A 21408-nucleotide genomic window follows, 5' to 3' on the forward strand; every position below is an offset into this window, starting at 1 on the left:
TCATCAACAGCATTGTCATTGAAATTAAATTAGATATTTATTTATTTATGTGATTTTTAAAAATGTTTTTCTCTCCTGCTAGACTGTAAGTTTTATGAGAGCAGGAACCATGTTCTTCCTGCTTGCCATACATCCAGGATATGTGATATGTAGTGTCTAGCATGTTATAGACATCCTTGCATTTATTTATTCACTCAATTTATCTGTAAATATTTACTAAAAGAACAAATAATTGAATCAGTCTTTTGTTTAAAATTTTTTAACATTTATTCATTTTTGAGAGAGAGAGAGAGAGTGCAAACAGAGGAGGGGCAGAGAGAAAGAGGGACACAGAATCTGAAGCAGGCTCCAGGCTCTGCGCTGTCAGCACAGAGCCCGACACAGGGCTTGAACCTACAAACTATGAGATCATGACTTGAGCTGAAGTCAGATTCTTAACCAACTGAGCCATCCAGGTGGCCCAGTTGCCCCTTCCTTCCTTCCTTCCTTCCTTCCTTCCTTCCTTCCTTCCTTCCTTCCTTCCTTTTTTGCCTAGCTGGTTTTGCAGTTATATATCCTCATAGCTGGAGTAGACAGCTATTAGTTTTACCAGTGATTTATCCTGTGTCAATATCCCTTTGTTCTTGTTGCCATGAATGCATGGACATTAGTTGTGAGAGTCTCAACTGCACTTCTGAAGGAAATACTACAACTTTCTCTGAAAGTTCTTAAAAAAAGAGTGGCTATGTTTTCCAGCATGGTTTTAAATAATGTTGAAATTAGAGGTTCAGGAACTGACATAATGACCTTTTAGTTCCAAACTGAAATGTTTGCTATCAATAAGTGTGTTCAGGAATGATTTGCCATTGGTGTGAATATTCTTATTGTATTGATTTGACAGTCATAGGGAAAAATTCATACTAAAGTGCTAATAAATGTCTTTTTTAAGGTTCTAAATCATCCTATAAGACCAATCTATCAAAACATTATCTAAGTTATAAAGAATCAGAGGATTCAACCTTCAAAGAATTACAAATCACAATGACAATTCATCAACAATGGAAATAAGGAAAATCTTTAAAGACCCTAAGTTCTTTGTCAGTTCAGAGGAATAGAGTACTAAACTTTTAGAAACTAGCATCAACAGAAGATGTTATAGAAAAGTAACAAATACAACCCCCAAATGTGTTCATTAGGATATTTAAGGGAGCTATAATGGGTGCCTGGCTGGCTTAGTTGGTAGAGCATGTGACTCTTGATCTCAGGGTTATGAGTTCAAGTTTCACGTTGGTCATAGGGATTACTTAAAAAAAAATTTTTTTTTAGATATTTAATAGAGCTGGGGCACCTGGGTGGCTCAGTCGGTTAAGGGTTCGACTTCGGCTCAGGTCATGACCTCACAGTTTGTGAGTTCAGACCCTGTGGGCCTGCCTCAGATTCTGTGTCTCCCTCTCTCTCTGCCCCTCCCCTACTCATGCTCTGTCTCTCTCTCAAAAAGAAATAAACATTAAAAAATAATTTTTAAAGAAATATTTAATAGAGCTACAAAAACATTCTTTCCTCATGGCCAAAGACTATTCTAGTCTGTAAATTTATTTTCTGAAATGCTATGAAATTGTCAATGGGGATGATGATGAAGAAACCATTGGGAAAAATGGCATTTTTCTGGGAACATTTATTATTTTTAACTCCAATATCTCCTAAATATATTTTCTACAGAGAAGGAATTTTTAGTAGCTACTGTTTCACTAATGAGGCCCAGCCAGTCCACCATCCTGGGTAAAGTAATGAAGCTTATGTCTATATAGAGATAGCCCAGTTGGTGTACAGGGAGACAGATAACTCAGAAGAAAAGGCCTTCTTGCATATAAGACTCACAGAGGAACAGAAGCCTGGTTTCTACACGACCCACAACTAGAAGAGTGGACTATAAAATCTAATCTGTAAATAGTCCAGATCTATTTTATTCTTACTATTTTTTTCCCAGAAACTAAAGAACTATTTTGCTTTCAATTTTCAGTTTTGGAATTTTGCTTTAATCGCTTTCTAACCTAGTCTTTAAAATTATACATTCCCTTGCAACCATAGAATTATTTATTTGCTTAAAATAGCTAGGAGTAAGTGTTCTACCTGTCTACCTGCCCATAAGTTACAGGATAATAATGTGCACAAATGATAATATTATTCTCCCTTTTGCACATTCACAAATTATAGGAGTGTTGGTTTGCACAGAGCTCAGGGCTCAAGTAGTTAATTGGCCCTCTGGAATTTCAGAGTTTGCCGAGTTGGGAGTTTGTTTGCCAAAGTTCTGCTCTTCTCAAGGCTGCTCTCCAGGTACATGATGAAGTAGTGGTAAACACTGTGAATACAGGCTGGGCCCCAACTCTGTGTCTTCTTTCTAGACCCGTATTTCAAATCTCTTTTGCTTAAGCACAAGGCTGTGGTTGTGTATGCCCTCATATCACTAAGTCCTGGACTGCCCTCCAGGAGAGGAGGGAAAATACTATTTATCAGCACTAATCAATGCCAGACTCTGAATGTTGGCCTTTGCAATATACATTGTTTAATTTAGTCTTCCAGCAAAGCTAAGAGGTAGGTATATGATTGTCCCCATTTTCCCCATGAGGAAACAGTGTTCTGTGGAAGCATTTTAGCTCTCCTTAATGTTTGACAAAGAGGGTAATGCATCTCTGTCCCGTATTTATTATTTCTACCTTTGGTAAGAATGTCATTAGTAATAAAATGTTACTATAACTAAATCTTCTCCATTATGAGAGTCTTGAACATGATGCTTTTTTATGTTTGTTTATATACAGATTGAAAAATGCCAGTTCTGGAGGGTATTATGTTAAGTGAAATAAGTCAGGCAGAGAAAGACAGATACCATATGTTTTCACTCATATGTGGATTTTGAGAAAATTAACAGAAGGCCGTGGGGGAAAGGAAGGGGAAAAAAATCGTTACAAACATAGAGGGAGGGAGGCAAACCACAATAGACTCTTAAATACAGAGAACAAACAGGGTGGATAGGGGTGTGGGGGAGAGGGAAAAGTGGGTGATGGGCAGGGAGGAGGGCACTTGTTGGGATGAGCACTGGGTGTCGTATGGAAACCAATCTGGCAATAAATTATATTTAAAAAAAATAAAAATGCCATTTCTATGTTAGATTTCTTAAACTTTTATTTGTAGGAAACAGGACAATATTAGTATCAAAATATTTAATCTTTTTTACACAAAAAATTCTATTATGGTATCATATCATATCTTAATCCAAGAAATATTTGTTCTTCAATCAAAGTATTTCTTGGCAATTCTAGTTTAGGAATATGTGTGTGTGTGTGTGTGTGTGTGTGTGTGTGTGTGTGTGTGTATACAATGGACTAGAATGTATTGAAATTCATGTGTTGAGATCCTAACTCCCATTGTGATGAAATTAAGAGGTAAGGCCTTTGAGAGTTGATTAGGTCATGGATTGAAGTCCTCATGAATGGGGTTATCTTTATAAAAGATACACTAGAGAACTCCCTTGTTCCCTCCCTGAGGAGGACACTGGGAAAAGAACCATGAAGCAAGCCCTTACCAGACACCAAATCTGCTAGCGCCTTGATCTTGGACTTCCCAAGACTACAGAATTGTGAGAAATAAGTGTTTGGTGTTTGAGCCACCCAGTCTATGGTATTCTGTTATAGTTGCCCAAATGGACTAAGACAGTATGTGTGTGTGTGTGTGTGTGTGTGTGTGTGTGTACATGCACACACGCACACACACACACACACACACTGATGATTTAGGATACATTCCAAATAGATGTACTTTGTCTGGCATTTTGTCTTGTTTCCATTTGTTTTCTTCCAGTTATGGATGCTCCACATGGTCCCATAGCTCTGTTGTAAGAGTTATCAGAGAATACAGCCCTATCCCTGAAAGGAAAAGAAATGCAATTCCTTCTTTTTGTGCCCATCCTTCCCCGACATTCTAACATTCACTGATGAGGATTTGCTGAGATACTTGATCCCTCAGACTTCAGTTTATCACTAATATTGCAGAATATGTCACAATAGAAAAGCTTCAGTGGTTCACAGTCAGTGCCAGAGTCCTCATTAAGGAGAGGGTTTCTCTGACTCAGCCAGAGATGGAGTACATTTCTTGCTCGGAATGTTCTAGTGTCATTTAAAAACAATGGATTTATAGAAGCAGTTTCCTTTTAAAAGCAAAAAAGAAAAGGAAATTCCAAAAGTACTCTTATAAAAAATATTATTTTGACAAGATATATGCAAAAATTTATTTTCAGGGAAAAATTTGTCTTTTCATACAATTTCACAAACATTTAAAGAATGGTTATAAAGAAAATGTTTCTATTTTCGTCTGTATGCTACAGAATAACATGAAGAGCAAGTTTTTGTTTGGTTTTATTTGGCTCCATAGAATATATGATTTATGTTCATAAAGAGAATGTCTCAATGTCATAAGGTAGTGAAAATAATAAAACTATTTCTATAGAATGGATGCTAATATACATATAGTAGTTAAGTTTTCAAGCAAGGTTTTTTCTAATTTTGGAGATAAGGGGACTTCAAATTAGTTAAGAGAAATCACATTATATGATATCTAACTAATAATAGCCAATTCATAATAAATGCCTAATAGTTGTATAGAGTTTACTATGTGCCAGGTGCTGTTCTAAGGGCTTTACAGATGTTAGCTTATTTAATCTTCCCAGTACTCCGATGAGGTGGGTCTTATTGTCATTCCAGTTTTACATATGAGAAAACTTTCACACAAGTTGGCAATTCCTTGCCCAATCTTACACTGCAGTGGAGCTGGATGTGAATGCAGGCAGTCTTGCTCTACAATTTGTGCTCTGAACCACTGGGCCATACTGCTTTGCTCCAACTCAACCAGGAGTAGTATTTAAAAACTTTGCTACACAGTTGTAGATATATTTCTTAGGACATTTTAACCTGTAAACAAAGGTATTGTTTTCTTGTCTCAACCTTTTTAAACTGCCTTTTCATTTTTAGGCCTTTTAATTCAACCCATGTCCACAAAGATGCCAGTAGTTTGGGACTGGTAAGATGAGCTCCTCTCATAGAAGGTGCTTAATAAATGTCTCTTAAATGAATTAAAATGTAGCTATCAGTCCTAGGGAAAGGCCTTGGTTTTCCCTTTCCTATATCAGCAACTCCAAATGTAACTGGACATATATAGGTCAACATACAACATACAAAGGGTATCTATTTTTTTCTCTCTGGCTAGCACTCTCCTTTCTTCTGGTAGAAGAATCCACCTTTTCCATGGAGAAGTCATTCCCTGTGTGGCAGTGGGCCTGCTCCCGCTGCCATTTGCTCGACCACTGCACAGGCATGAGCATGTGACCCTGGCTTAGTTTTAGCTAATGAAAGTCTTCATTCACAGTGATTGGTTCAGGGTTGTACATATGATCCAAGCAGGAAAGTGCCTAACCATTGTCTGTCAATTCCAAATCCATCCTTCTTTGCCTCGCTTTGTGATCTTAAAGTTGGGCCCTGTAAACATTTCTCTTCCACCCACTAGTGGAACGTTAAAGTCCATCAGTAGAGGGCAATGGAGTGACCCTGCAAGGCAATAGTAGCAGGAAGCTAATTCCCTTCCAGGTCCTAATCCTCCATTATTACTGTTATTTAGGGTGTAAGCCTAGTGGCTAGCAGGGCAATTCTACCTATATCCTCAGGCCATGCTCTCCTCCTCTGCAGCCACCCACACCCTCTGGCAACAGTTAATTTCTTTAACAGACCAGTTGCAGCTGGACTACACCCTCCCACAATGGCAAGCTGCTTCCATTGTTTGGTCCTGGCCAGCACCCTGTGGCAAGTTTCTTTGACCACCAGTAAGCTTCTGGTTCTCATGCTAGCCATGCCCTCTCCAAAGAGGCCTGAATCTCATTTTTGATGAGGAGGGGACTCCTTTAGTCCTTAGTCTTTCACTGTTCACCCATCCTTAGTTTAAAGTTAGTAACTGCTATTTTGTACCTGCTCTCTGTTCAAGTAACCAGTGTGGCTTCTATCTCCAGACAGGATTCACAGTTTCCTCTGAAACTTACATAGAGATTCTGGGAAAAAAGAAGATGGTTTCTCTCCTCTTGCTGGATCAAGAGCTGTTAAGTATAAGGTAAGCTGGAGCTGCTTGAGGCCATTGTCCCCAAACAGAGAGAGGCTATTTTCAGTTGGAAAAAAAACAAAAAAACAAAGATGAGGTCATACATAGAGATAAATAGATAAGAGAGACAAATGAAGGTGGAGAGCTGCCATGACTGAAGATAGTTTTTCAGTCATATTACCAATAAATCCCCCCCGCCTTTTTTTTTTTTTCAAAAAATTTTTTTAACGTTTTATTTATTTTTGAGACAGGGAGAGACAGAGCATGAACGGGGGAGGGTCAGAGAGAGGGAGACACAGAATCTGAAACAGGCTCCAGGCTCCGAGCTGTCAGCACAGAGCCCGACGCGGGGCTCAACTCACGGACCGTGAGATCATGACCTGAGCCGAAGTCGGCCGCCCAACCGACTGAGCCACCCAGGCCCCCCTGCCTTTTTTTTCTTAAGCAAGTTTGAGTTGGATTTCTGTCTCTTGAAATTGAAAGAACACTAACTAGGATATAAAGTAGATTTACCACAAAAGAAATATTATTTACTTTTCATTTTTAGTTTTTAATAGTATCTTTAATTTTTAAAAGGATCATTTATTTATTTAACTTTTATTCACAATCTCCCAAGGGCAGTCTCTGAAGGCTGTCTGCTGTCCGCTCTCCCATGCTGGAGGGGGATCCGGGAGATACATTGCAGTAAGTATCCACTGCAGGGGTGCCCAGCTTGGTCTGAGGAATCTGAACAGATCTCCCAAACAAAGTGACTACGGAGCTGATGCCCAAGGGTGTGTTAGAGCTGTCCAAAACTCTCATGAAGTTAGGATATGTTAACCTGATCATTAAACAGATATTTATGAAGTCTTTCCATATTGTGTGCAAAGTATTGTGGTGGATGCCAGGGATACAAAACTAAATAAACTCCCCTATTTTTAAGGAGATTGTATTAATCATGTGTTTTATTTTCTGTATTCTGATGCTTTGACATCTGGAGCCTTATTGACCCTGCAGGGGTCATACCCTCACTACCTTCCTTATCAGGCTCTCTCTTACATAGGGCCACCAGTCTACGGCCATACCACCCTGAACGCGCCCGATCTCGTCCTACATAGGGCCACCTGCCATAATCAACCCAAGGCCAAGTACCAATCATCTGGGGACAGCTCCTAAATCCCAGAGCCCACTGGAGCCAATCCCAAACCTGCTTACCCTGCCTCATTCATTTCTCCCCATGGAAACCACAGTAAAGACTCTTGCCCATGCTTCCCCCCTCTTCCTCTGCCTCTTGACAGACCCAGGGGGGCTTCCCTGCGTGGCCCCCTGTGGTGTGGCATGCTGGGCCCCTCCCCTTGGGATCTGTGAATATAACAAACCATCTTTTTAATGGCAGTTGTTTCCTGGTCTGTCAGCCTTACCGAACCTCCAATTTTTCTATGTCTAAACTATATTTTAAAACAGAGACCATATTAGGGGAACTTTAAAAAATTTTACTATTCTTAATCAATCTATAGGTCCTTGAAAACAGCAGCCACACTCACCTTATTCATGGTTGTATCCTCGTCCATAACTCTCAGTTACTATTATAATTTTCCCACGTGGATTTCCAAGCATTGTTCATCTAATATCACTTATATTTATTCCTTCTGTCTGATTTCTACCATCTCCACTCCACTTCAGGCTCTTATGACCCCTAACTAGGCTCACCCTTCGGGTCATTCCCTTCATCTTTTCTTCTTTTAGGTTTTTGTTCATGGTCAGTTCAAATGGCATGAGATCCACAAAGCCTCTCCTTACCTTTTCAACTAGGTGTAGGTTTCTATTCCTTTAAATGTCACACTGACTTGTTTCAACCTTTCATTGCACACTCTGCCTCTTGTTCTTGTTATCTCTCCCTTTATTTTATCTATTAGGTTCTTAGCCCCTTGAAGACATCTCTGTATTCTTAGCTCCTAGCATGGTGCTGGTAGGAAGTATTTTACAAGTGTTTGTTGAATGATAGAAAAATACTGGATTATAAACTTGAGGGCAGAGTACATGTTTTACTTGTCTCTGTACATCATGGAATGCCTACCATAAGATCTTGCTTATAGGTGACCTCTAAATATTTAGGAAATCGAGTAAGCCTATAAAGTAAGTAAAATAATTAGTATTAATAATCCTATTTGACAGATAAAGAAACTGAAGCTCAGAGAAGCTGATGCTTTTCCCAAGGTTACCAATTCAGGTTACCAAGTCTATGCCCAGTATAGCTGGGTTAGAACCCAAGCACTTAGCCACCTACTCCAGAGTACATGTTTCCCCTATCTGCAAGTAGAACATTCCTGTGAAACCTTTTATAAGCCAAAATGGTGAAAAGCAAAGAGGCAATTTTTAACTTATATGAGCATGCCCAGACCCCCAAAATAACCTCTTAGGCTTTCTTATACTTTGAGACACAATTTGCTGATGGATACACAAAATAAATCAAGATAAAATACGGATGTTCACAGGCATAGTTTAAAGCCATGGAGGCTTGATGCTGAGATGCCAAGTGTACTTCCTGGGGAAGGACTTTGGTGGTTCTACTTTTGCTTCTTGGGGTGCACGTTGCCTATATAATGGCTTGCTGGGAAACAAATGCTGAATGCTATTTTTTTCATCCCCTTCTCATAAAAGGGAAAATATTCTTTGGATTTCTTTCAGTTAGCAAAAACAGGTAATAATGTAGGTCCTTCATAAAAAGCAAAGTGGCTTCATGCAAATTTTTGATAACCTGGGGATAACTGTATTTCCCATTACCCATTATCACAATAATAGGTGTCATGTTATACACATTGTTGTGGACTGAATGTTTATGTTCCAAATTTATATGTTAAATCCTAATTCTCAATGTGATGGTATTTGGAAGTGTATTTAAGTCATGAGGGTAGAGCCCTCCTGATGGGAATAGTGCCCCTACAAGGAGAGGCAAGACAGATAGCTTACTGTCTTCGCTCCATGTGAGGATACAAAGAGAAGTCTGCAATCTGCAATCCAGAAGAGGGCTCTCACCAGGAGCTGACTACTGGTGCCTTGATCTCAGACTTCCAGCCTCCAGAACTGTGCAAAGTAAGTGTTTGTTGATAAGCCAACCCATTTATAGTATTTTGTTATAGTGGCCCAACTGACAAAGACATATGTTTTTGAAATCCTCTTGATTTTCATAAGATTAGAAATGTATCATGACCTTTATTGACAATAGAGACTTGGATATGTCTCCTGTATTGATTTAATAAAAGGTGAAGATTTATAATATCGTAGCTGCATAAGATGAGGAATTGGCAAGTATGAGAAATTTAGCATTATTTTCTTGAGAATGACACATCAAAAGTTGATCTGAATCTCTTTGATTTCCCAGAATTTTTACTGGCTGGGCTTATTCCACACACCTCCCCCCTACCTTGGCAATATCTCATGAGCTATTGATAAATTATTAAGCCCTGATGCAAACCCAAGTGCCAGGATTAACCATAAAATTGTGTATTCATCAGGGTCTAGTCAAGAGACAGAAAACATAACAGTTATTTTGACAGAGAAAGTTTACTATGAAAAGCTGTTGACTAGGGGAAAAGAATCTTTAACTGAAAAAGTAAAAGAAGCACTGTGTCATAGATGTAGCAGCTGCAAAAGGAAGTACCACCCTCTAGTTGTGGGGAAGTGAAGGAAAGAGGTTGAAATTATTAAAACTTAGAAACTTAGAGAAGAGGCCCCATGCAGCTGAAAGTCAGGTCTCTGAGGAGGAATGCTATTTGGCTGATGTCTTGAAAAATGTTCTTGGGGATACAGGAGTGCTGATGCATAGGGGCACTTGTACCCCAATGTTTATAGCAGCACTTTCAACAATAGCCAAATTATGGAAAGAGCCTAAATGTCCATCAACTGATGAATGGATAAAGAAGTTGTGGTTTATATATACAATAGAATACTACTTGGCAATGAGAAAGAATGAAATATGGCCTTTTGTAGCAACGTGGATGGAACTGGAGAGTGTTATGCTAAGTGAAATGATTCATACAGAGAAAGACAGATACTATATGTTTTCACTCTTATGTGGATCCTGAGAAACTTAACAGAAGACCGTGGGGGAGGGGAAGGGAAAAAAAAGTTAGAGAGGGAGAGAGCCAAACCATAAGAGACTATTAAAGACTGAGAATAAACTGAGGGTTGATGGTGCGGGGGTGGGGGGGGGAGAGGGCAGGGGGGGTGGGTGATGGGCATTGAGGAGGGCACCTGTTGGAATGAGAACTAGGTGTTGTATGGAAACCAATTTGACAATAAAATTCATATTAAAAAAAAGAAAAATGTACTTAGGATTGTTTTTAATCAGACATGGTAAAACACACAGATGTATACATGATTTTCATGAAGGAAGAAAAGTTCATTTTCATAGGTCTCTGGAAAAAGGAGACAGCATTCTATGCAGGGCAACATGGGAAGCATCAGGGTGGGTCAGGAGGTGGAAGAAGGAGGAGAAAGCCTGAGTACAAGCCTTTATTGTGGTGTCTTTGAGAAAGGCAAGGCAGGGCATGTTATTAGGATTGGGTGGTTTGGGTGGTTTCTACAGGCTCTGGGCTATAGAAGCTATCTAGTACCTTGCCCTGGAGTGATTTAGGGCAGGGGCAATATTGGCTTGGTGAGTGAGGGTTTGGTAAAGGAAATGATTGGGCTTTGGGCTTTGCAGTTGGTTGGTTTGCTCATGGGCTAGTTGTTTACTATCTTTAGAAATTAGCTAACCCAGGGGCATCTTGCTGGCTTAGCTGGTGGAGTGTGTGACTCTTGATCTCAGGGTTGTGAGTTTGAGCTCCATGTTGGATATAGAGATTACTTAAAAATAAAATCTTAAAAAAAAAAAAAAGTCCATAGAAATTAGCTAACCCTAGGGGGGGCAGTGTTCAAGGCCTCCACAATGTTTAAACATTATAAAATATAGAAGATAAAAACTATGATTAATACAGGTAGGCTGGTGTTTTTGAGTTCTGACAGTTGCCAGCTGCTTCCCTGGGCCTTTCTTCGCATAAGTTAAACTTTCTTTATTCTCCAGGATCAGAGGGGGTAGCTAACATCTAACTTTCAAAGGGAAGGGAGTTTCTGGCCCTTGTCATTGAACTTACCAGCAATCTGAAGAGTTCGCACTAGCAATGATTGCCTAGATAGATATTCTAGATATTTTGGAAGAATATAGAGGGGGCGCCTGGGTGGCGCAGTCGGTTGGGCGTCCGACTTCAGCCAGGTCACGATCTCGTGGTCCGTAAGTTCGAGCCCCACGTCGGGCTCTGGGCTGATGGCTCAGAGCCTGGAGCCTGTTTCCGATTCTGTGTCTCCCTCTCTCTCTGCCCCTCCCCCGTTCATGCTCTGTCTCTGTCTGTCCCAAAAATAAATAAACATTGAAAAAAAAAAAAGAATATATATACCCATCTCCTCATCTCACTTGAGGACTTCAAGGTTCTCAGTTCATTAATAAATATCAAATATCTACTGAGAGCAGAGACGTTTAACTGTTTTTAAACTGGAGAGAAAAGTGAGACCTGAGATGAGCATTGCCTCTACCTTCTACCTCTTCTGCTTCCTCCTGTATATCTCCTGTCCCCATTGCCAGGACTCAGAGATTTCAGAAAAAAGTGTTCATGTCAATAATTGCCAGCTGAATTTGTGAAAGGGTATTTTTAGTTTGTAAGAGTTTCACTCCTCCTCAAATTAAGCTTTTATGATATGAGTTGGATAGAAAACACAACCTGAAACAAAGTGTTCATGAGAATGTTTTATTGGGGAATGCAATCCCAGGGCAGCAAAAGAGAGGGGGAAAAGAGTTTGAGGCAGAGAGGGAGGGTGGAACATTACTGCACTGGCCAAAGCTTCCAAAGAAATACAGCTTCTACTTGGTCAGATAGGATGTCTTCATATAAGCTTAATGGAACCACTGTAAAAAGGGACAATTCATTGTAGGAAAGAAATAAAATGAATTTATCTGTTGATTGTAGGAAAGAAAGAGAATTTATCTGTTGGTTCCTTCTTGCCTTATGACTCTCACTGGTAAAAGTATGCCCCATTTTTGTTGTGTGATTTGATCCCTTTGGACAGCTGATAGGAAATCCATATTCTATGCGTCCCAGCACAGTTTCTCTTTGGATCTGGATTTGGTATTGGACCTGCCATAGCTGCTGCCATTCCAAGCATGATGAAGGCCATGCCGGCCTCCAGCCTGCCCCCTTGGAGGAAGGAGAACTTCAGCAGTGTTAGGAGGAGAGGCAATGGTGAAGGTAGCCACAACTTTCCACTGAGCAAGAGGCAAGTGGCAAAGAACTAATGTGAGGTTGAGCATAAATTAGATCGGATACAGAGAGTAATGGGTAAGGAGTAAATCAGAGATCAGAAATATTTATAAAAGTGAATATCATTGGAAAAATGGAAAGTTCCAGAAGGATATGTCTGGAATATGGATTTATAGATCATGGGAGACAGAGATCTCCATCAGCACATGGAACCACAATGTGTGTGAGGTGCAGCTCTGCCTCAGGAGGCAGAAGGCCTGGTCCCACTTCCCTGTCTTCCCTTAGCTGTGGCATTTTGACATGGTTTTGGATTTGTTTCTTTTTTTAACTCCTTTTTTTTTAATGTTTTTTAAATTTATTTTTGAGAGAGACAGCATGATCAGGGGAGGGGCAGAGGGAGATGGAGACACAGAATCTGAAGCAGGCTCCAGGCTCCAAGCTGTCAGCACAGAGCCCTACACAGGGCTCAAACTCGTGAATGGTGAGATCATGACCTGAGCCGAAATCGAACACTTAACCGACTGAGCCACCCAGCAGCCCCCAGAAGCTCAGTTTTAACCTAATATATGCACCAGTGGATCTGACAGTGAGCTACTGCATCAGGCAGTCAGCCGATCGGAAGTCTAGGCCTGACTGTCAGCAGCCAGCCACATGATCACGTGTAAATCAGTTAACATCTATATCTACATTTCATCAGAGCACAAACTCTGGTCTCCAATCACCTTGGTTGGAGTCCCAGTGTTAGCACTGACCAGGTGTGTGATCCTGTTCACATTACTTGAACTTCTGATTCCTTTTCCTTATATGTCTAGTGGGGCTGCTGTGAGCAAATTCACATGAAATGTCTGACCGAAGTGCCCACTCAAATGTTCATTAGTATTTCCTTAATTATAAAATGAGGTAGTTAGACCCATAGATCCTTAGGACCCATTTCAGCTTTAACATTCCATGATTCCATACCCTGATCATTACTTAGCTATTATAGATGCTTAATGAGCATTTATTATGTATGTAGTCCTGTGCTATCTTGACCTCAGAAGCACACAATCTTCTTGAGACAGTCATATAGATTAGAAATTAGAAGCCATACATAGTAAACTGCAATATTGTGATAGGGAGTGGTATCTTAAAAGCATAATAAATCTCATTTAGAGTTCTAAGATTGATGGCTTATCAAGCACATTATTCTGGGAAAATCCACTTTGTCAGTGTTGAAGAATATGCTTATGACAGGTCCTTACAGTTCTTTAAAACATTTTATAGATGCCCAGTATGTGTTCAACTGATAACTAATGGAGTATTGTTGGAAGAAGTGTTCACATAGGGTTTTATTCTAAAGTTGGAAGCATGGTAAATTACACGTCATTGCTTAGTCTAACTGCTCTCTATAATGATATATTTCCAAAGGAAAAAGTAACATTAAAATTAATATTCAACTGGTGACTTGAGTTGAACTGAAATGCTTTCTGTTGCCAAAAAGGTTACCATGGTTAGGGTTTTAGGTTCAGTACAAAATACTGCACACAAGAAATAAACAGTGTCTTATTCATCAACAGGAAAGACTCTCCAACTGTTCAGGGAGCAACATTACATGCCTGACTCAAAAATTCCATTCAATTGAATTAAAAAGATAGAAAAGAAAATTTGGAAAAGTATGTCACTTAAGAAGTGTGTTTGGATTAGAAAAAAGTTCATTTTTAATGAATAGTGCTAGGCAAAATGGAAACATCTGTAGTATTATTAGGCATTTAATAAAACATGAAGAAAAGTATTTAAGAGGGCTTAAGGCAGGACTCCCAGAAGTTTATTTTAGGACACTCAGGAAGATGCTATTATGGGGTGCAAGATGCTGTGGTAAGATGCTGAACTTTGATTTTAGAACATGTTAGTTCAACCTCTTAATCTGCTACTTACTGTTTTAGATCACGTTGGCCAGAGGTCCTATCCACTCCATGATTTGGTTATCTATAAAATTGAGAGGCTGAAACAAAATTATTTCAAATTTATTTTGACTGTTGTTTATAGTGTTATCAAAGTTTTACATGCACATAATTTAAAGAGATAAGTAATTTAACAAAGCTTGCTTGAAAAACAGCATCCCTTCCCCCACCATTTTCCTATGATCAGAAGAAAACACTTCAACTCTTAGAGTTGTTCCTTTAATATTTGCTTCTGTATCTCTAGGTTAAATGCTTGCATTATTAATTTAAAAATTGAAGTAAAATATACATAAACATAAAATTTACCATTTTAACCATCTTAAGTATACAGTGAAGTGGTATTAAGTACATTCACTTTTTTGTGGAATCATCATCACTACCTGTCTCCAGAACTTTTTCATCATCCCAAACTGAAACTCTGTGCTCATTAAACGTTAACTCCTTATTACCACCCATCTTTAGGCTTTGGTGACCTCCATTCTGCTTTCTGTCTTTATGTATTTGACTACCCTAGGTACCTCATCTAAGTGGAGTCATACAGTATTTGTCCTTCTTGTCTGGCTTATTTCACTTAGTATCATGTGGTAGCATGTGCCAGATTGTCCTTCCTTTTTAAGGCTGAATAATATTTCGTTGCGTGTACATACAGCATTTTATTTGTCATTTGTCCATGAAGGGCATTTGGGGTGCTTTTACATTTTGGCTAGAGTGAATAAGGCTGCTATAAACATGGGTGTACAAACACCTGTTTGAGTCTTTGCTTTCAAATCTTTTGGATATATACCCAGAGGTGGAATTGCTGGATCATATGGTAACTCTGTGTTTAATTTTTTGAGGAAATGCCAGACTATTTTCCATAGTGGCTGCACCATTTTAAATTTCTACCAGCTGTGCACACGTTCCAATTTCTCCACCTCTTCACCAGTACTTGTAGTTGTTGTTGTTGATGTTGTTACTGTTATTATTATTTGGAATGCTTCATAAATTTGTGTGTTGTCCTTGTGAGGGGCCATGCTGATCTTCCCTGTATTTACCTATAAACACATTTAATACATGTGTTGCTGAAGGGAGCACTCTATGTGTTTTTGCTTTATACTTTGTAGAAGGTTTCTTTAATTTTATCTCCTAACATTTCTATTGAGTTTTAATTTCTACTCTTACACGTGTAATTTCCAAGAACTTTTGATTTTTCTGAATGTTCCTTAAGAAAATTTTTTTTTAACGTTTATTTATTTTTGAGAGACAGAGCACAAGTGGAGGAGGGGGAGAGAGAGACACAGAATGAGAAGCAGGCTCTAGGTTCTAAGCCGTCAGCACAGAGCCCGACACGGGGCTCAAACCCATGAACCATGAGATCATGACCTGAGGTAAAGTCAGCCACTTAACCAGCTGAGCCACCCAGGTGCCCCTGAATGTTCCTTTTTTAAAAGAACATCTTATTCTTTTCTTTTTAAATGTAATTTAGTTTAATTTTTTGATAGAGAGAACATGTGAGCAGGGGAGGGAGGAAGAGGGAGAGAGACAGAGAGAGACAGAGACAGACAGACAGACAGACAGAGAGTCTTAAGCAGGCTCCATGCTCATCACAGAGCCTGAGGCAGGGCTCAATCCCATGACCCTAGGATCATGACCTGAGCCAAAATCAAGAGTTGAAGCTCAACCAACTGAGCTACCCAGGTGCCCTTTATTCTTTTTTTTTTTTTTTTAAAGATTTCTTTTTTAAAATAGTTTACTTTGGGGGCACCTGGGTAGCTCAGTTGGTTAATTATCCGACTATAACTCAGGTCACGATCTCACAGTTCGTGAGTTTGGGCCCCATATCGGGCTTTCCACTCTCAGTGCAGAGCCCACTTCAGATCCTCTGTCCTCCCTCTCTCTCTGCCCCTCCCCCACTCATGCTCTCTCTCTTTTGCTCTCAAAAATAAATATTAAAAAAAAAAAAAAGATTTTATTTTTTAGAGGAGTTTTAGGTCTACAACAAAATTGGGAGGGAGGTACAGACATTTCCCATATAACTCCTGCCCCCACACATGCATAGCTTTTCTCGTTATCAATACTTCTCACCACAGTGATACCTTTTTTTCTTTTTCACCGAAGGCGGCCCTACATGGACACATCATAATCACCTAAAGTCCATAGGTTACCTTAGAATTCACTCTGGCTGTGGTGCATTCTGTTGGTCAGAACAAATATGTAATGACATATATCCATCATCATAATATCATATACAGTATTTTCACTGTATTTCACTGTTTTTCAGTATTTCACAGTATTTTCCCCCACACAGTGGGGGAAGGGCAGAGAGAAGGAGAGACAGAATTGCAAGCAAGCTCCACATCATCAGAACAGAACCTGATGTGGAGCTTGAACTCATGAACCGTGAGACCATGACCTGAGCTGAAATCAAGAGTCAGATACTTAACCAACTGCACCACCCAAGCAACCCATGAGATGTGTCTTTTGCAAATATTTTTGTCACAGTCTGTGGCTTGACTTTTCTTTCTCTTGATGCTGTCTTTCACAGAGCAGAAGTTTTTAATTTTAATGAAGTCCAGCTTATCAATTATTTCTTTCATGGATTATGTCTTTGGTGATATACCTAAAAAAGCCTCTCCTTACTCAAGGTCATCTGGGTTTTCTCTGATGTTATCTTCTAGGAGTTTCACAGTTTTGTCTTTTACATTTAAGCCTATGATCAAATTTTGAATTAATTTTTGTGAAGGGTGTAAGGTCTGTATCTAGATTCCTTTTTTTTTTTTTTTTTTTTTTTTTGCATGTGAATGTCCGGTTGTTCTAGCACCATTTGTTTTTTTTTTTTTTTTGAAGGTCTAAGAAATTTTATTTTATTTTATTTTATTTTTTTAATATATGAAATTTATTGTCAAATTGGTTTCCATACAACACCCAGTCTAGCACCATTTGTTGAAGAGACTATCATTGTTCCACTGTATTATCTTTGCTTCTTTGTAAAAAATCAGTTGATTGTCTATATGGGGGTCTATTTCTGGGCTGTCTGTCTTGTTTCATCGATCTATTTATTCTTATGCCAGTACCATATTGTCTTGATTATTATAACTTTATAGTAAGTCTTGAAGTTGGATAGTATCCTATTCTTTTTTTATGGGTAAAATAACTTTCACTATCTGTCTGAGTACATTAATTATTTAAAATTTTTTAATTTACTTTTTAGAGAGAGATACAGAGAGAGATCAGGGGAGAAGCAGAGAGAGAGGGAGTGAGAATCCCAAACAGGCTCCACACTGTCAGCACGGAGCCTGATGTGCTGACAAACCGCGAGATCATGACCTGCGCCAAAACCAACAGTGGGACACTTAACCGACTGAGCCACCTGGGCACCCAACATTAATAATTATTTAAGGCATTATTTTGCCTACATGGTCCTACTTCTCCAAGTTGTCTCCCCTTTCTTTGTTTTAGACTGATTCTTATGCTATGGGCTTTCTTTTAGATATCTGGTGATCCTTGGGCAACTGCTCATATTTGAGAGCTCTGAACTGATGGGAGCTCTGGGCTTTTGACTATGGGATTCACTGAAAGGTGACTTGTGAGGGAAATTTTGTGGTTATCTTTAGATATATTGATTTGGACTACTCATATTTGCTAACGAAATATTTTCTAATTCCCTGCTTGAAAGGTATAGCCCTGGCTCACTTCATTCCAGTGCTCATTAAAAAAAAAAAAGAGATTGGACAGGGGTGTGTGGAGTACAATATTCAGTATATAAATTTTCTATTAGTAGTTCTGGTTTCAGTACAATACTACAGTCCTCATCTGTGCTTAACGTTGCCTAGTTCAGAAACGCTGTTTTTTTTATCTCCAGAGAGTAAACTTCTAGTATTTGGAAGGGGTGGTGGAGGAACATTGGATCTGCTGTGCAGAGTGGGAGAGAGTGATCTGAGGATCTAACCGCTTCTTTTTATTTATTTTGAGAGAGAGAGAGAGAGAGAGAGAGAGAGAGAGAGGGCGCATGAAGAGTGCATGCTCAAGCAGGGGAGTGGCAGAGAAAGAAGGAGAGAGAGAGAATCCCAAGCAGGCTCCCCACTGTCAGCACAGAGTTGGACACAGAGCTCGAACTCACGAACCAGGAGATCATGACCTGAGCAGAAACCAAGAGTCAGACACTTAACCAACTGAGCCACCCAGGTGCCTCAGGATCTAACTCCTTCTTAAATAGACATTAGTCAGTCCTTCAGTAGCTCTATGTTTGCCCCTGCTTTCAGAGGTAGATAGTGCTACTAATTCTAGATCTTTCTAGGATTCTGTAGTGGAACTGGATTGTTTCTGAGTTTCCTCTCTGCAGGGTTAGTATTTAGGTATAAGTCAACTCTGAATCAATTACCACTCATTCACTGTTCTCTACCTGCTTCTCATATCTTGTTTGCAATGTTTTCTCTCTCATTCTTTTTATCCTGTGTGTTTTAAAACAAGCTTTTCACTCTTTTCACTATTGCTTTTATAGAAATTAGTAAAATTAGATATGTGTTGGAGCTCCTGGGTGGCTCAGTTGGTTAAGTGTCTGACTCTTGATGTTGGCTCATGTCATGATCTCATGGTTCAAGGGATTGAGCCTTGAGTCAGGCTCTGAGCTGACAGCACAGAGCCTTCTTGGAATTCTCTCTCTCTCCCTTTCTCTGCCCCTCCCCTCACTCTCTCTCAAAATAAATAAATAAACTTAAAAATTTAGATACATGTTTGCTCAATTTGCTCTTTTTCTCCAGAATGCTAATGTATTTTCTACTTCTAATAGTTTGTCTAAGGTGGGTGATAAATTGTAAAAAATAAATCTAATCTCTATTATCCAAGGCTGTGTTGTGCAGGATATAGAATTTTCTTGACTACTGAGCCTTCCTATACTTGCTGCTCACTTGTTTGGCTTATGTCACTACTAGGTGAAGGCAGAAAGTGTGAAGTTCCCAAAATCTTGTTTTACAACTTTTCTTGTCTTCTCTGTTTTTTTTTCCATTTCTTCCAGTTTATTGATATATAATTGACATATAGCATTGTATTAGTTTAAGGTGTATAACATAATGATTTGATACAAGTATTTATTGGAAATGATTATCATAATAAGTTTAGTTAACATCCATCTCTTCTTCTTCTTCTTCTTCTTCTTTTTTAATTTACCCTTATTTTATTTGACCCTATTTTCTGGGAATTTTTTCTTTGGAAATATTCTATTCCTTGTTTTGCTACTCCAAAGAAATGTTGTGATTTTTTTTTCATTAAAAAGGAAACTTGTATCAGTTGATTCTAATTCTAGTTCTCCTTAGAAAAAGGATTTCTTTTTAATTAACAAAGTTAAATTTTAAACAGATATTTTTGACAATAGTCAATACTTGAAAAATAATTTTGGTCCTTTCAAAATTACTAATATCTGAAACCAAAAAATGTGGTGAAATGAGTGGTTATTTTTAAAGAAACAATTTAATTGTACTGCTTAGGCCATTTATTGTTTGGACAAAAGTTTATTATGGAAAACTCAGTATATAAAGATTGAAATTTTCCAAAATAAATATTCATTAGTTTAGAAAAAATTCTCAGAGGATAGATAGCATATGTTTTCACTTATATGTGGATCTTGAGAAACTTAACAGAAGTCCATGGGGGAAGGGAAGGGGAAAAAAAATAGTTACAAATAGAGAGGGAGGAGGCAAACCAGAAGAGACTCTTAAATACAGAGGACAAACTGAGGGTGGATGGGGAGGGGGGGGAAAGGGAAAATGGGTGATGGGCATTGAGGAGGGCACTTGTTGGAATGAGCACTGGGTGTTGTATGTAAGCCAAGTTGACAATAAATTGTATTTTAAAAATAAATAAACATTTAAAAATTAATAAAAATTCTCAATATTATTTAAATAGCAATATTTGATAATGTGTTTAAAATATGAATATTTCATATTCATGAACTTATCTGTAGCAGGCAATATAGGGCTTTAGATGGATTAAAACTAGGTTGGAATTACTATAACTTCTTTTTTTTTAATTTAAATCAAAGTTAGTTAACATATAGTGTATTAATAATTTCAGGAATAGAATTTAGTGATTCATCACTTACATATAACACCCAGTGTTCATCCCAACCAGTGTCCTCCTTAATGCCCTTCACCCCTTTAGCACTTCCCCAACCCAACACCCCACCAACAACCTTCAGTTTGTTCTCTGTATTTAAGACTCTCTTGGGGCGCCTGGGTGGCGCAGTCGGTTAAGCGCCCGACTTCAGCCAGGTCACGATCTCACGGTCCGTGAGTTCGAGCCCCGCGTCGGGCTCTGGGCTGATGGCTTGGAGCCTGGAGCCTGTTTCCGATGCTGTGTCTCCCTCTCTCTCTGCCCCTCCCCCGTTCATGCTCTGTTTCTCTCTGTCCCAAAAATAAATAAAAAACGTTGAAAAATTAAAAAAAAAAAAGAGTCTCTTATGGTTAGTCTCCCTCTCTGTCTTTATCTTATTTTTGCTTTCCTTCCCTTCCGTTCATCTGTTTTGTATCTTTTTTGTTGTTGTTAAATTTTTTATTCATTTTTGAGAGACAGAGAGAGATAGAGTGCAAGTGGGGGAGGGGCAGAGAGAGAGGGAGACACAGAATTCGAAGCAGGCTCCAGGTTCTGAGCTGTCAGCACAGAGCCCGGCATGGGGCTCAAGCCCATGAACCACAATATCATGACCTGAGCCAAAGTCGGCAGCTTAACTGACTGAGCCACCCAGGCGCCCCATCTGTTTTGTATCTTAAATTCTACATATGAGGGAAATCATTTTGCTTAGCATAATACACTCTAGTTTCATCCACATTGTTGCAAATGGCATGAGTTCAATCTTTTTGATCACTGAGTAATATTCCATTATATATACCCATCTTCTTTATCCATTTATCAGTCGAACATCTACCACTTCACACACAGTTGTGGTATATACATTTTCATTTTTAAAAATTTATTTATTTAAATCCAAGTTAGTTCACATATGGTGTAATATTGGTTTCAGCAGAACACAGTGATTCATCACTTGCATGCAACACACAGTGCTCATCCCAACAAGTGCCCCCCTTAATGCCCATTACCCATTTAGCCCA

The 21408-nt window shown here is 39.0% G+C and overlaps 1 pseudogene; it reads right to left on the bottom strand.

The window, feature by feature from the left end:
• Positions 1 to 15288: 15288 nt before the first annotated feature.
• On the bottom strand, positions 15289 to 15385 carry LOC111560335 (annotated as a pseudogene).
• Positions 15386 to 21408: the final 6023 nt, after the last annotated feature.

This window comes from Felis catus, chromosome B1, assembly GCF_018350175.1.
Source record: "Felis catus isolate Fca126 chromosome B1, F.catus_Fca126_mat1.0, whole genome shotgun sequence".
In the NCBI taxonomy this organism is placed as follows: Eukaryota; Metazoa; Chordata; class Mammalia; order Carnivora; family Felidae; genus Felis; species Felis catus.